Genomic DNA, 14,276 nt, shown 5'->3' on the forward strand with positions numbered 1-14,276 from the left:
CAGACGTGCCTGTATGTTGTTTGCCTTTCTCTGACAGGCTAGGGGGCTGCTCTGGACCCTGCCGCTCCCAGGGAGGGCTATTCAGGTGTCCTTGGGTGGGTAAGTAGGCGCGGCTCCAAGAACAAGCCTCACCTCCTCCACACACAGCCCCACCTAGTTCGGTCAGAAGCTGTTTGAGGGAGAAGAGAAAGTACCTTACAAGGTAACAAATGCTGTCTGCCAGGTGGAGGCCAGGCTATCTCCCTGCTTTCGGGCCTCCCCGCCCTTTTCAGGAAGAAGCTGGCTTCTGCAGTATCCCAGTCCTGGCCTTGAGCCCAACAATGCCCCCCACCGGTCTCCATGGAGACACTGACACTTGCCCCAGACCCGGGTAAGGGCACCTGGAGTCGGGGAGACCTGGCCCTCCCCACCTGGGAGGCAGAAAAGGCAGTCAGGGCTCAGAGAGGGAGCTCGCTGCTTTGTGACCTTGGCTAAGTGAGCTCTCCTTTCCAAGTCTCAGTTTCCTCCTCTGCACATTTAGGGAGGTGGGCTAGGGGTCGTGAATTCCCCCAAGGATCTTAAGCCCCATGGAGTGTCCCTTCACTTATAGACTCTTAACAGGCCAAGGCCACACCGCACAGCCCTGGCTCCCTTCTCCAAGCCCAGGAGCCTTTGCTGGGCTCCCTTGGCAAGGGCCGCCCTCTCTGTTCAAGGGAGCTGGGGTCGCAGGGCAGTTCTCCTGGTCAGTTCTCCAGGTGGGGTGGTCTGGCTCAGCCTGCCTAATTCCCAGCGAGGGGGCTCGGTGGAGACGGCCTGAGGAAGCAGGTGCCCCCTCCTTAAACCCGTCTCCCTGTCTGTAATGCTCGCATCTCCAGCTCCCGACCAGAGCCTCCCTTGAGAAGCAGACCTTCCCTGGAAGCCCCCAGCCTACCTCCTGGCCATACTCTCCCCAGCCCTTGAGTACAATGTGTTTTGTATCTTCCTGTGCCGGTCGTCCTGTGTGTGCCAGATGCACCATCTTGGAATTTCACCCTGGAGACGAAAGGTGAGAGGGCCGACTCCACGCTCCCAGTGCAGTTTTCCAGCATTATCTCATCTGACCCTAGCAACAGCCCCTCTGCCAGGACACTTTGGCAAGTGAGTTCAACAGAGAGGTTACACAGCGTGGTGGGGGTAGAGTCTGGAAGCAGCCCCTGCTCTGGCCCTGGCCTCCTTGTGGGCGCAGTGAAGGAAGGGACTGTGTCTTCCTGTTGGTCCTAGAACAGTTGGAGCTGGGAGTATCCTTGGATATTATCTAGTTCAGCCCCTCACTGTGCAGCTTGGGGAACTGAGGCCCAGAGCCGGGACTAGAGCCCGGGACTCCTGACCCCCAGCCCCGACCCGTTTCCTGGGCACAGGCTGTGTGCTCTCCCCGCTGCCTCCCCGTCTGGCTGGGCCTGGGCCTGGGCCTGGGGGTGCATTGGGTTTTGTGCTGGTGAGTGCATCTTGATGGCCCAGCTGGGAGAGGACAGGGTGAGGGCCAGGTCCCAAGCCTGTGCTGGGAGCGGTCGGGTCTGTGCTCCTGCGTCAGAACAGAGGGTGGAGGGAGAGAGAGAGAGAGAGAGAGAGAGGCCTGGGGCAGGGCTTCTCCATCAGTGATTGCACAGAGGTTTTCCAGGAAGCTGACGAAGTAACTTCTGTTGTGTGAAGAAAACAAGGCCAGACATGTGAGGATGGCTGAAACTTGCTGTCCTATTCCCAGCCTCCCCTGCGTGGAGCGGCCCTGAGAGGTCTGCCCCCAGCCCTCTAAAGAAAGGACCCTCCTGAAGCCTCTTGGTGACACCCCTTCTTGAAAGCCCTGGGCATCAGGGAACCCCTCAGTCTCTTGCCAGTTTGGAATTCAGACAGTTCTAGCAGGAAGATCTGCCTGGTGCCTGGCTCTGGTCTCTTCTGCTGTGTGTTTAACCCCCTCTTTTCTTGTCCTGTCCGCTGGAGGATGTGACTGTCCGGCGCTCAGGCCACAGTGAGTTGGAGGTCAGGACTGTCTCCTGTCCTCCACCTGTGGGGTTTGCGGAAACCCGAGGCTCCGTTCTGAATTCCCACAGGGATGCCCTTCTCCTTGCCGCTCCCCAGCCAGCTGGCCCTGCCCTCGCCTTCCACACCCTGTGCATGCTCCCCTCTCCAGGAAGAGAACCTGCTGCCTCAGGTTCTGTCCTTGCCTCTGCATCTGAGCTGGTTGCCAGCATCTTCTCTGCGTCCCGCAGCAGCCTGTCTTTCCAGTGCCTTGGGCAGTGCCTGTCACCAGTCGGTGCTCAATAAGTGTTACGAGCTTGTTAAGGGCAGCTCTTCAAGTCCATGCTGAAAACCATGATCAGCTGACTCTTCCTGATTTTACAGATGGGAAACTCCAGGGTAGACCCTGTAGGTCCAACCCACAGGGACCTTTGGTTCATGGTGCTCTAATGGGGGATTCTGAACACATGTGAACTTGGACTATCTTTCTCTTCTGGCCTGTATGCTGGTGCCAGGCCCTGAAGAGGGTTAGAGGGAGGAGGAGGCTGCCAGGCCTGTTCACAGATTATCACCCCTCCTGTCATGGACTCCTCTGGGCCTGGACCAGGATCTATCAGGAAGTTCTAGAAGCCAGGAAGGCCAGGGCATGGGAGGCAGAGGGCACGGTTCTTCCCAGGTCCTGGACTCAAAGCGGGGCTGAGAGCAGGGTCACAATCTGTGAACAGCTGTTCATGCATTTAGTGAGCACTTACTGTATACAAAACCCCACATTGGTATGGGGTCTGACGTGGCCTTAAGAAATGACCTCTTCCCGCAGCTCAGAAACCTGAGGCGTAGAGAGGGTCCTGTGCTGCCCTGGGTCGCACAGCAGTGCATAGTGGCTGGGACTAGAGTCTCTGTTCCTTCCCCAGCGCCTGCTGCCCACAGAGCTGCCTGAGGACGGGGCACAGTGGTGGGGGAGGGGGCTTCAGCTGAGGGAAGGACAGGCAGTGCTCAATGTTCTGAAGCACAGCAGCCAGCACGGGGTGGGGTGGGGGGGAATAGGAAAGCCACATGAGCCCAGACCTGGGAACATGGAGTTACTGACAGGCACAAAATATGTGTGTGTGTGTGTGAGTGTGTGTGGCAGGGGCGGTGCAGCGTTTGTTCTGGGCAGGCTTGTTAAATGTATGATGTTTATAAAGCAGGAAGAACAGTGTTCGCCCATAGTAATTGCTACATAAGCATTTATTTATTTATGACTGTGTTGGGTCTTCGTTTCTGTGCGAGGGCTTTCTCTAGTTGTGGCAAGCGGGGGCCACTCTTCATCGCGGTGCGCGGGCCTCTCACCATCGCGGCCTCTCTTGTTGTGGAGCACAGGCTCCAGACGCGCAGGCTCAGTGGTTGTGGCTCACGGGCCCAGTTGCTCCGCGGCATGTGGGATCTTCCCAGACCAGGGCTCGAACCCGTGTCCCCTGCACTGGCTGGCAGATTCTCAGCCACTGCGCCACCAGGGAAGCCCCTACATAAGCATTTTGCTGTTGGTATTTGAGGGGTCTTAGAGCAGGCAGGCAAAGACTGGGTGGACATTGCCGGCTGGGTTGTAGGCAGGAGGAGGGGTGGACATCAAGGGTAGCATGACACGTGTGCTTGGAGGGTGTGAGAGCAGCTCGGAGTCAGGAAGAGGGGGCTCCAGCTCTGCCCACTTTCTGGGCAAGGGGAGTCCAGAAACTGGAGGCCACTTCTGCAGCCTGGCTGCGGGGTGTGGCCTAGGGTGTGTTGGGTGTGGCCTAGGGTGTGTTGGGTGTTGCCGGGCTGGTTGAGAGGCTTGGCAGGTCAAAGATGGTAGAAGGCAAGGCCTCTCTACCAGGCTCTGGCTTTCCCCTCTGAAGGACCCCCAGCCTCAGCCCCAGGCAGGAAGTGTTTGATGAGTGACTGATCTGGGGTAGTGGGACCCGAGAGGCGGCGCCGTCTCCCGGACCTGCATCCACCTGCGGCGGCCGGCAGGGGGCGGGGCCCGACCGGCTTTGGGAAGTTCCTCCTCCCCTGCCCCGGGCGGGGCGCCCCCGAAGGCGGCGGGGCTCAGATGTGGCGTCGCCGCCCGCGTCGTGTCCCGTCCGGCCCGGGCGGCCCCAAGCCGCTTCCCTGCCCAGGCACGCCGACCCGCGGGCGGGCGGACACCAGGTTTCCGAGCCCCTCCCCAGAACCTGGCGCCACACCGGGTCCTGTCCCCGTCGTGCGCCGTGGGGGTGGGCGCGGAACGGTGCGGGAGACACAGATCCCGAGTTCCTGAGTTTCCGGGCCCAGGGGACCCCCTGCCCGCAGTGGCATGACACACCTGCTCTGATGGTGGGTGGCTAGGGCCCTGGGCCACCCTTCTCCGGTGGCCTCCCCCTTGTCCTGCTGGAGGCAGCCAGAGCTGTGCTGGAGTCCCGGCTCTGGGCTCAGTTTGCTCATCTGTAAAAGAGAGCGATGACCCTACCTCCCAGTACTGTCGTGAGCCCTGACCCATAGGAGAGGCTCATGGACAGTGGCCGGGGACAGTAAAGAACGCCCCTGCCCACCTCCCCAGTCAGACTGGCAGCTCCTCCGGGGCAAGACTCCTCAGGGAGGGGCCTCACGGTCCCCTGCACCCCATCCCATCGCAGAGGGACAGGCTCTGGCAGTGTGGGGTGGTGGAAGCAGGGAGAGCACAAATCCCATTGCCAGTTGACAGATGGGTAAACTGAGGCTCAACTTCCCCCCATGAGTTAGTGACAGAAACAGGACCAGACCCAGAGCCCCTAATTCCCAGTCCAGTGCTCTTTTTCCGTTTTCTTACTCCACATTTTTTGGGGTTTACAACTGCAAAGCCGCAGTGGTGGAGAGGGTGTGGGTCTCAGAATATGTTCAGGGTCCCCCTTTCCAACCCCAGGCCTGTTTGTGGTCACACCAGTGACCCCTTCATTCTGGCATGCTCTAGGCCCCTGGAATTCCAGAAGGGACCCTGTCTGGGCACTGATACTCCTGTCAGCCCTAAGGCCAGGCTCTGGGAAGAAGCCTTCTTAAGCCTGCATCTCCTCTCAATAGAATATCAGCTGAATTGGGGTGTGCATCCCCTCCTTCTCTTTCTACCTGACCAGTTAGGCAGTCCCAGGACACAGAGCAAAGCTCTGAGTGGGAGATTTGCTAGAGCCCTGGCTGTCTCCAAAGAGGGTGGCAAGGGGTCCGGAGGCCCAGCTCCACTGCGGGCCTAGAGCAAGGCCCTTCCTCTCTCTGGGCCTCAGTCTCTCCATCTGTAAAATAAGGTGGTTGGCTACACTTCTGTGGCTGGGTGTCACCCCTGGGATGCCTGTGCTACTGTCATACAACCCTACACCTGAGGTGTGAGGTGGCCCTGACCTATTCTGAAGGGACCTGGAAGGGGAAGGGCCTGGGTAGGTTGCACCCGCTATCTTTGGGCCAGTTTACCAAAGAAAGGGGCTCTTACTGTCTGCGGTATGGCAGTATGTACGCCACTGTCACTGCATGAAGTATGGCAGCGGTTCCTGTCAGGTGCTTCCTGCCCACCTGGGGGTGAAGACAGGCAAGGGGAAGAGTCCCAGTAATCCCTTTGGGGGCCTGATAGTTTGGGGGTTTGGCGATGGAAAGGCACACTTTCAAGAGGTGACCTGCTGTGTGGTCTTCACAGCCAGCCTATGAGCCCAGCTTGTTCTCTGCTCTGGACCCAGGTTAAGGAACTCCTCTCCCTACCGGCCCCGGGCACTAGGGTGGCCATGGGAGTGGCCTGGGGGGCGGGGTTTCATGAGGGGACTTAGAGTCCTTGGGAAAGGAGCTCACAGGGATACTGGCCGGCTTCCTTTTCCCAGGAGGCCATGGGGGGGCATGTGTGTGTGTGTGGGGGGGGGGCAGGGCCTGCCACCTCTCACCCCGCCAGGTGTATAGTCTCAGCAGACTTGGGCTTGTGAGGAGACGGAGAGGGGGTGTCAGGCAAGCTGGAGAGCCCCAAGGAGGACCCCAGGCTCCCTCTGTCTCAGGGAGGGCCCCTGCAGCACCCCTAACTCACCGTGGGCAGGGCAAAGCCTATGGTGGATTGGAGGGTGAGCGGCTCCCTAAATCCTCCATTTTGTACCCCAGCTGTCTGTGGCCAAGAGGAAGAGGGCAGGCAGCAGGAATGCAGGAATGAATCCTGGGCAGGCCCTGTCCCAACAGGCTGGGGTGGGAGGGCCAGTCTCCCGTGTGGGCCCACGTGCTCCTCAGCGCAGCTCGTAGCTAAGCAGCCTGCACGAGCAGCAGGAACACAGAGCAGCCCCGGCGTGTGTGCACGCGCACGTGCCTGTGCTGGGGGCCTCCTTGCCTCCGTCCCTAGACGGGAACCCTTCTGGTTACCCTATAGTCACCGTCACACGCAGGCCTGAGGATGGGGGTCCGTCTGCTGCCACTGCTGAGCGCTTACTACGTGTCGGGCCTGATCCATTCATTAGCTCCTTTAATCCTTACAACCCGATAGACAGGCACCCTTATTACCCACTTTATAGACAGAGATACTGAGGCTTTGAAAAGCTGCACACACAAAAGATCACGGAGCAAGAGAGTGGTAAAGCCAAGCCAGAGTTCAAACTGAGGTCTTTCTGACTCCAGAGTCTAGTTTTCCTCCAGGTATGTGTAGACGTGTGTGCACATGGGTATCGACTGAGGGCTGTGTGTGTACCCAAGTGTGCAGATGTGGGCTTTGATGGCAGACCTGTATCAGTCTGTGTTTATCTAAGGACACCTGCTTGTAGGTGTGGATACCTGTGCCCAGGCATGGAGGTGTGCATGCAATGCTCGTGTGTGAGCATGTGACTCACATATGTACCCACGGCATATCTGTGCATATGTGTTCACATATACGGCACTTGAGTGCACATGTGTGCACACGTGCACATGCTGTGTACATGCGTTCACGTCTGCACACAGCTGTGAGCCTGTGCATATGTCGTCCTCTCCAAAGGCTGACCTTGCCCTCCTGCTCACCCACCTTCTGTCCCCTTCCCAAGCTCCTGACTCAGTGCCAAGATGGGATGTGCGATGGCCTTGTTGATGGCACTGGGACTTCTGAGGATTTGGAAGGAAAGCCATTTTGGGGAGGGATATGATTGGCAAGGGGTTGGAAAAGAGGAAGACGCAGGGGATAAGAGGGATTAAGGCTGGGGGTGGGGATCAGCCTGGGTTTTCTTCAGTCCCAGGCAGGGGCAGAGGACCCAGTGTGGTCTGGCCCCGGGAGCCCCGGTCCTGCCCCTCCCCCCTGGCCTTCTCTACCCACCTCTCTCAAGGCTCAGACCCCCAATACCCCGGAAAATGCTCCAGGGAGCCTGCAGGAGAGTCCCAGGGCCTGGAGGATGCATCTGTGAGTTCTGTGCCCCTGTCCCCTTACTGCGTGCGGCAGGCAATCCCCCCTCAATCCAAGATCGGACTCCCCTGTGGTTCCTGGGTGTCGGGGAACTTCCCATTGCACCGCCCCTTTGCACCGACGCCCTTGGGCTCCTGCTGGCCGTGGACGTGCAGGCGGAGCAGCGGTCGGCTGGGGGCGCTCGGGGCCCGCGGATGGAGATGCGAGGCAGGTCCGCGGGGATGGGAACCAGCCGGGCGGGACTGAAACACAGGTACAGTCCCACCAGCAGGGCGGGTGGAGGTGGGATCCGGAGGACCGACCTTGCGCCAGGAGGGCCAGATTCCCAGTGGGACAGAAATACACCCTCTCCACGGAGGGTCAGACCCCCACCCCCCTTACCCATAGACTCACACACCCTCAGAGGGACAGGCAAAGGGACGCCCCCCCCCCACCCCCCCGGAGCCTTCTGGGCTGGTGTTTGAGGGCCCTGGGCGAGCCAGAGGGAGGTGGGAGTGACCCATTGGCCTGACAGGGTGTGCTGGGCCTCTGTGGCAGTGAGAAGGGGGCGAGGGCCCTGCAGTCAGACAGATTTGCCGTCTGATTCCCATTCGGCCTCGGGGTGACCCAGGGCAAGGCACTCAAGCTCTCCTGAAAAGGGGGCGATGTCTGCTAGGTGCCCAGCACCATCCTTGACACACACCTTGGCCGTGGAGCCTATTACAAGTTTCCGGAGGTTCCCTCACGGTACGTCTGCACATTTCTTCCATAGACCTTTAATGAGCACCCGCTGAATGCCAGGCCCTTTTGTGAGACCCTCTGGGTGCATTGGTGAGCACATCACACAGGGTGGCACCTGCCTCCAGGAGCTTAGGCTCTAATGGCGGCAGGTGTCCTACGGCTTGTCCTTTGGTTCTCCAAAATGGAAATTATGGGGTAAAAGAAAGCCTGGCAGAGAAGGCTCTTTCTCTCTTTTATTTCTTGTCAAATATTGGGCTGGGAAAATTCCAGATCTTACTGTTCTGCTCTGGTCCTCTGCCTCTTACCACAGAAGTCAGGATCTGACTCTCCATCCCAAACGCTCCGTCTCCCTCAGTTGAAGCTGGAGTCCAGTAATGCCCATGAGGCCGGGGCACAGCCTGGACCCCAGCTTGACCAGTCTCCTCCCATTCTCCCCCTTGTCCCTCCACTGCTGCTGCTATACTGGCCTCCTTGCAGGTCCTCAGACATGCCAGGCAGGGTCCTGCCTCAGGGCCTTTGCCCTTGCTGTTTCCTCTGCTAGAATGCTCTTCCCCAAGCATCCATGTGGCTCTCTGCTTCACTCCTGTCTGGGTTTTGATGAAATGTCTCCTTCTCAGTGAGGCTTTCCCTGAATTTTCTTGTGACTCCCCCGCCACCCCCAATATTCCCTATGCACACTGCCACTTAATTTTTCTCCATACCATTTATTATTGCCATCTGGCCAACTATATCTTTTGTAACACGTTTCTTTCTTATCTGTCTCTCCCCATGAGAATGTAAACTCCATGTGAGCAGGGATTTGGGCAGATTTGTTCATGCTCTCTCCCCAGAGCCTAAAACATGCCTGGTACACTGTAGGCGTCAATAAATATTTGTCAAGGGAATGCTGAGTGCTGGCTCTGAGTGGCACGCATCCCTTGGTGATGGGGGCTGATGACACGGGGGTCCCTGACTTTTAGGCCTCAGCTGAGCCCCAGCTGCCATAAACCTGTCAAGGGCTGGAGGACTGGGGGCGGGGAGGAGGAGACGGCAAGAATGTTCTGGTTCTTTCTTGCTCTCTTTGGGACAGAAGTTGAGTGGCTATGGTAATATCCACCAAACTCTTGTGCCTTAGTTGGGACAGGGAGAGGCAGGTTTCTCTCTTTGAAAAAAATTATTATCATACAAAAATATACCAATCAAAGTGGGGGAGGTGTTGCTTCTCTCTCTCTCATTCCTCCCCACTTCCTCCCTTTCTTTTTCCCTTTCTTTCTTTCTCTCTCTCTCCCTTTCTCTTTCTTTCCTTTTTTCTTTCTTTCTCTCTTTCCTTTTTCCTCAACTACCCGCCCCATCTCTAACAGCCACCAATCTGTTCTCTGTTTCTGTAAGTCTGCTTTTCTTGGATTCCTCATGTAAGTGAGATCATACAGTATTTGCCTTTCTCTGTCTGACTTCTTTCACTTAGCATAATATCCTCAAGGTCCATCTATGTCGTCGCAGATGGCAAGATTTCCTTCTTTTTATGGCTGAGTAGTATACACACCACAACTTTATCCATGCATCCATAGTTGGATACTTAGGTTATTTCCATATTTTGGCTGCAATAAAGATGGGACTGCAGATATCTCTTCAAGATAGTGATTTTGTTTCCTTCAGATAAATACCCAGAAGTGGATCATACAGTAGTTCTATTTTTAATTTTTGGAGGAACTTCCATACTGTTTTCCACCAATTTACACCAATTGTGACTGCACCAATTTACATTCCCACCAGCAGTGTACACGTTTCCCTTTTCTCCACATCCTCACCAACACTTGTTACCTCTTGTCTTTCTGATGATAGCCATTCAGACAGGTGTGAGATGATACCGCATTGTGGTTTTGATATGCATTTCCATGATGACGAGTGATGTTGAGCATCTTTTCATGTGCCTGTTGGCCGTCTATATGTCTTCTTCGGAAAAATGTCTATTCAGTTCCTCTGCTCACTTTAAAATTGGATTATTATTATTATTATTGTTATTTGCTAGTTTTAAAACGTTTTATTGGAGTATAGTTGATTTACAATGTTGTGTTAGTTTCAGGTGTACAGCAAAGTGAATCTGTTATACGTATACATATATCCATGCTTTTTTAGGTTCTTTTCCCTCGTAGGCCATTACAGAGTATTGAGTAGAGTTCCCTGTGCTATACAGTAGGTCATTAGTTATTATTGTTATTTGCTATTGAGTTATATGAGTTCTTTACATAGTTTGGATATTAACCCCTTAACAAAGATATGACTTGCAAATATTTTCTCCCATTCCGTAGGTTGCCTTTTCATTTTCTTGATGGTTTCCTTTGCTGTGCAGAAACTTTTTAGTTTGATGTAGTCTCACTTGTGTATTTTTGGGAGATGTCTGTGTTTCTGAACAGAGGGTTCCAGCAGGGGGTTTGCAGGGGTTACACATTCTCCACCAGGACGCACATGCAGTACACCTTCTGGAAGCCCACATGGGCCTTGGCCACCTCGTCAGAGCAATCACCCGGTCTTTAAGTCTCAACTGTTCCCAGTAGAAGGAAAATGTTTTACCCATCCATTCCCTGCCCCATGTGCAAGAACCAGCCCCCTGGGGACTCCTGGGTTTGGGTAAGGCCACCTTTTCAGCCCTAGGGATGACGTTGCCTCAGTGTTTACTAATCTCTAGAATACCTCTGCTTTCCTCCTTTGTTCTTTACACCTTCAGTACCCACACTTTCAGTTCCTTGCGTTGAATCCTCTCTGTTTGAAATGCCTAGCCTGGTTTCTCTTTTCCTGACCAGATCCCAGCTGATACATTAAAGAAGGGAAAATCAACAGACAAAGCAGGTTGTGCTAAGTGCTATGAGGAACACAGGACTGGGTAATAATGAAACAGAAAATAAAAAGTAGTGTGCAGGTAGTGGGGGTGAGGGCTCTTTTAGACGGGCAGGTCTCTCTGAGGAGGTGATGTTTGGCTTGACAAAGGAGAAGGAGCCACACCTGGGGGCTGAGTATTCCAGGTGGGGTCAGGGTCTCAGGCCTGTGGGCTGCGGCAGCCTCTCGGTGAAAGGTGCTGAGCCTGCCCCTGCGGGCGGGCGATGATCGGGGGCGTGGCGGTGGGGAGAGGAGGTGGCTTAGTCTGTGGCCCCAGCTCTGAGGGCTCAGCCCTGGGAGCCTCTGAGCACTGAGGCCTGAGATTTGCGCTAAATGTGCGGGGATCTGGGTCACGGATTCAGCGCTGGGAAACGCATACCCGCTCCCTGCTTCCCGCCTCACCCTCCCCAGGGGAGCGGAAGCCTCTGCAGGCTCAGGCTCCTAAGAAGTGCTGGTCTCGCCGCGGCCGGCAGAGGGCAGTGGTTGCCGAGGTGCGCGCAAGTCGGGCGGGCGCTGACCTTTCCCTAGCGGAATGTGGGCGGTCAGCTTCCGCCGGGAACGGGATGGTTGGGCGCCTTCCCTTCCCTTCCCTTCTCGAATCCTCAGCCGCCCCCCAACAGATCTCTGAGCCCTGGCCTCTCCTTGCGGGGTTGGGGGGTGGGGAGGGAGATGCAGGTGAGGCTGGGCAGATCTTGCCTAACCACTCCTGGCCAAGTTCCAACTCCATTGGGCTAAGGGGAAAGGCTCCCACAGTTAGCATATTTGCTATTATTGTTATTTTTAAGCGTTTAGCATGTGCCAGGCACAGCGCTAAGTTCTTTTATCATGCATCATCTCTTTAAAACTTCACACCAGATCTACGAGACAGGTACTCTGTCTCCCAGAGCTTGCCCAAGACCACACAGCGAGAAGCAGGATTTGCTCGCTGGCCACTTCTCAATTCCTCTGACTGCTGCCTCCAAGGAGGGCGTGTTGCCCAGGGAATTGAGGTGAGTATGCAGGGGATGAGCAGAAGGGGACTGTCAGGGTGCTGACCCTGAGGGATCTGCAGGAGCACTCATCTACTCCTTTATTTTGCAGATGGAGAAACAACTCCAGCGTCGCCCAAGGTCCCACAGGGATCAGTCACGTGGTCAGCCACAACAGAGGGTTCCCCACGACAGGGGACCATGAGTTGGATCCTGGCCAGAAGCCAGAAGCCCCTTGAGGGCAAGGACCCCATTTTACCCCATTCCTCCCTGCTGTACCTAGCACAGGGCGCAGCACATAGTAGGTGCTCAAAAAGTCCTTCATGAGTAAATCTTGCATCCCTCAGTAGCTGCAGTCACCTGCCATTCATGCCGTCATTCATTTATTCAGCATTTAGTAAGCGCTGACTGTGTGCTTGGCACCCTACTAGGCGCTGGGACGCACAGTTGAATAAGGCACAGTGCCTACCCCTGTTGGCTTATCTCCTGGTGGGGGTTTCAGGGGTTACCCCACATTATGACCCGTGCCCACATAGTTTTCCTCATTCCTCTGCTCAGCCTGGTTCTTGCAACCTGCTCTCTGCCCAGGCCAGAGGCTGAGCAATCTGCTCCACTCCCGCCCCCAGGCCATTCCCACTGCTTTCTTCTTTGCCAGACCAGACAACCCTTTCTCCCAAGCCACCTCCCTCCCCTCCTCCAGGAAGCCCTCTTTGACTAAGTCCCCCAGCTGCTCTGCAGGCACCAGTGCTGAGGTCTTGAGCTCTGCCCAGGTATCTCTGGTTTTGTCTCTCTGTTTCTGTTTCCCAGCATCAGGCTCTGGAGCTTCCCAAACACAGGGACTGCCTCCCCTCCAGCTGTTTTTCCTCAGGCCTACATAGACCAGAAGAGGCAGGAAGGGAGGTCGTGTGGTCAGCTCCCAGCACACAGGGCCTGCCTTGGGCCCTGGCCCTGGGAGCCCCTTAGAGGAAGATTTCTCTGGAACTACCAGGGCACTGACTTAGTCTTGGTCCAAGACCCCTGAGCCCTGATCTTCCACACTGTGCCTAGGGGCTCAGGCTGGGCACCAGCTGTTGGGTACCCACTCAGCCCCAGCACCCTTTGTGTTTGAAGGTGGGGACCTTCAGTCTGCACTTCACCACCTCCCGGGCTTGGCCATTTTACTGTCCCTGTGGCAGGTAGCCTACAGGTGAAAAATGGTTCCAGGGAACCAACATGCTGCCTCTTATCTGCTGGGTGACCAAAGTTACAGTGCTAGGCCTCTCTGGGCCTCTGCTAATGACACCTGTCCAGCCCATCTCACAGGTGGTTGGGAGGACCAGAGACCAAGGAGAAGAAAGAGCCAAGCCCAGGTAGGGGCTTATTTTTGTTGTTGTGCTCAGAGCAGGGGTTGTGCCCTTGGCTAGGTGTTCACTGAATCACTCTGGAGGCCAGGAGTGGGAAGGAGGAGGAAGGAGGGAGCTTGCACGAGGAGGGGGAATCAGACTCCAGCCTTCCCGGCAGCTAGTCAGGATCCTCCGCTGGCAGGAGGGGCAGGAGAGCATCCTTGTTTGGGTAGGGAAGTCATTGTTTCCCTTCCCTCCGTCCCTCCCTCCCTCTCTGCACTCCTCCTCTTCTTTCTCTCTCTTTATCCCTCTCCCTTCTCTCTCTGTCTTTGTTCACTAACTGTGCTCCCTCAACTTGCCAGGCATTACATTAGCACCAGGGACACAAAGGCTGAGGAGATATGCCCTCCCCTTCATGGGACTTTTAGGCTAGGAGACCTCGGTTGGGGAGGTACATCATTCATTCATTCTTTCATTAATTTTACTTTTATTGAAAACCTGCCATGGGTCAGGCACTGTGCAAGGCCCTGGGGACGTAATGGGGTGCAATCCCTGCCCACAAGGAGTTTAGAGGATAAAAGGCACAAAAGTAGGCAATGGAAGCATGGCTAAAGTAGAGGATTAGGCAGGCCAGGATACAGAGATAAATGCTGGCTGGATTTAATGTCTCCCTAAGCATCCAGAGCGGGGCCAGGCACAGACCAAGTATGTGCTCAGTAAATGTGAAATACGTGACCCTTGTGTGGGGAGCTTTCTAAACAGCTTATGAGTCAAAGAATAAAATCATTTTAACTAAATGCTAATAAAAAATGCTAATATGAAGCAGTCAAAATAGTACATAAAAGGAAATTTATGGTCTTTAGACAATCTTATATTGAAAAAGAAGAAAGATGGAAAATTAAAGATTCAACTCAAGAAGTCAAAAACTGATAAAAATAATAAATTCAAAGAAAGTAGAAGAAAGGAAATAACGAATAGGTTATTTTTTATGTTATAGATATTATGAATTCAGTTTCAGAAATTCAAATTAGTATTCAGAAATTCATAATTCAGAAATTAACAGAATAGAAAACAAAGATAAGTAGTAATTCA

At 55.1% G+C, this 14,276-nt stretch overlaps 1 protein-coding gene across 1 annotated transcript in view; it reads left to right on the top strand.

Moving 5' to 3' along the window:
• SMIM41 (small integral membrane protein 41) overlaps positions 1-11,764 on the top strand; it is a 42,150-nt gene extending 30,386 nt beyond the window's left edge. The window contains exon 2 of the mRNA XM_059934610.1: positions 11,750-11,764. The gene's annotated coding sequence lies outside the window, so the exon portion shown is untranslated. The remainder of the gene's footprint in view (positions 1-11,749) is intronic.
• Positions 11,765-14,276: the final 2,512 nt, after the last annotated feature.

Source organism: Balaenoptera ricei, chromosome 10, assembly GCF_028023285.1.
Source record: "Balaenoptera ricei isolate mBalRic1 chromosome 10, mBalRic1.hap2, whole genome shotgun sequence".
Lineage (NCBI taxonomy): Eukaryota > Metazoa > Chordata > Mammalia > Artiodactyla > Balaenopteridae > Balaenoptera > Balaenoptera ricei.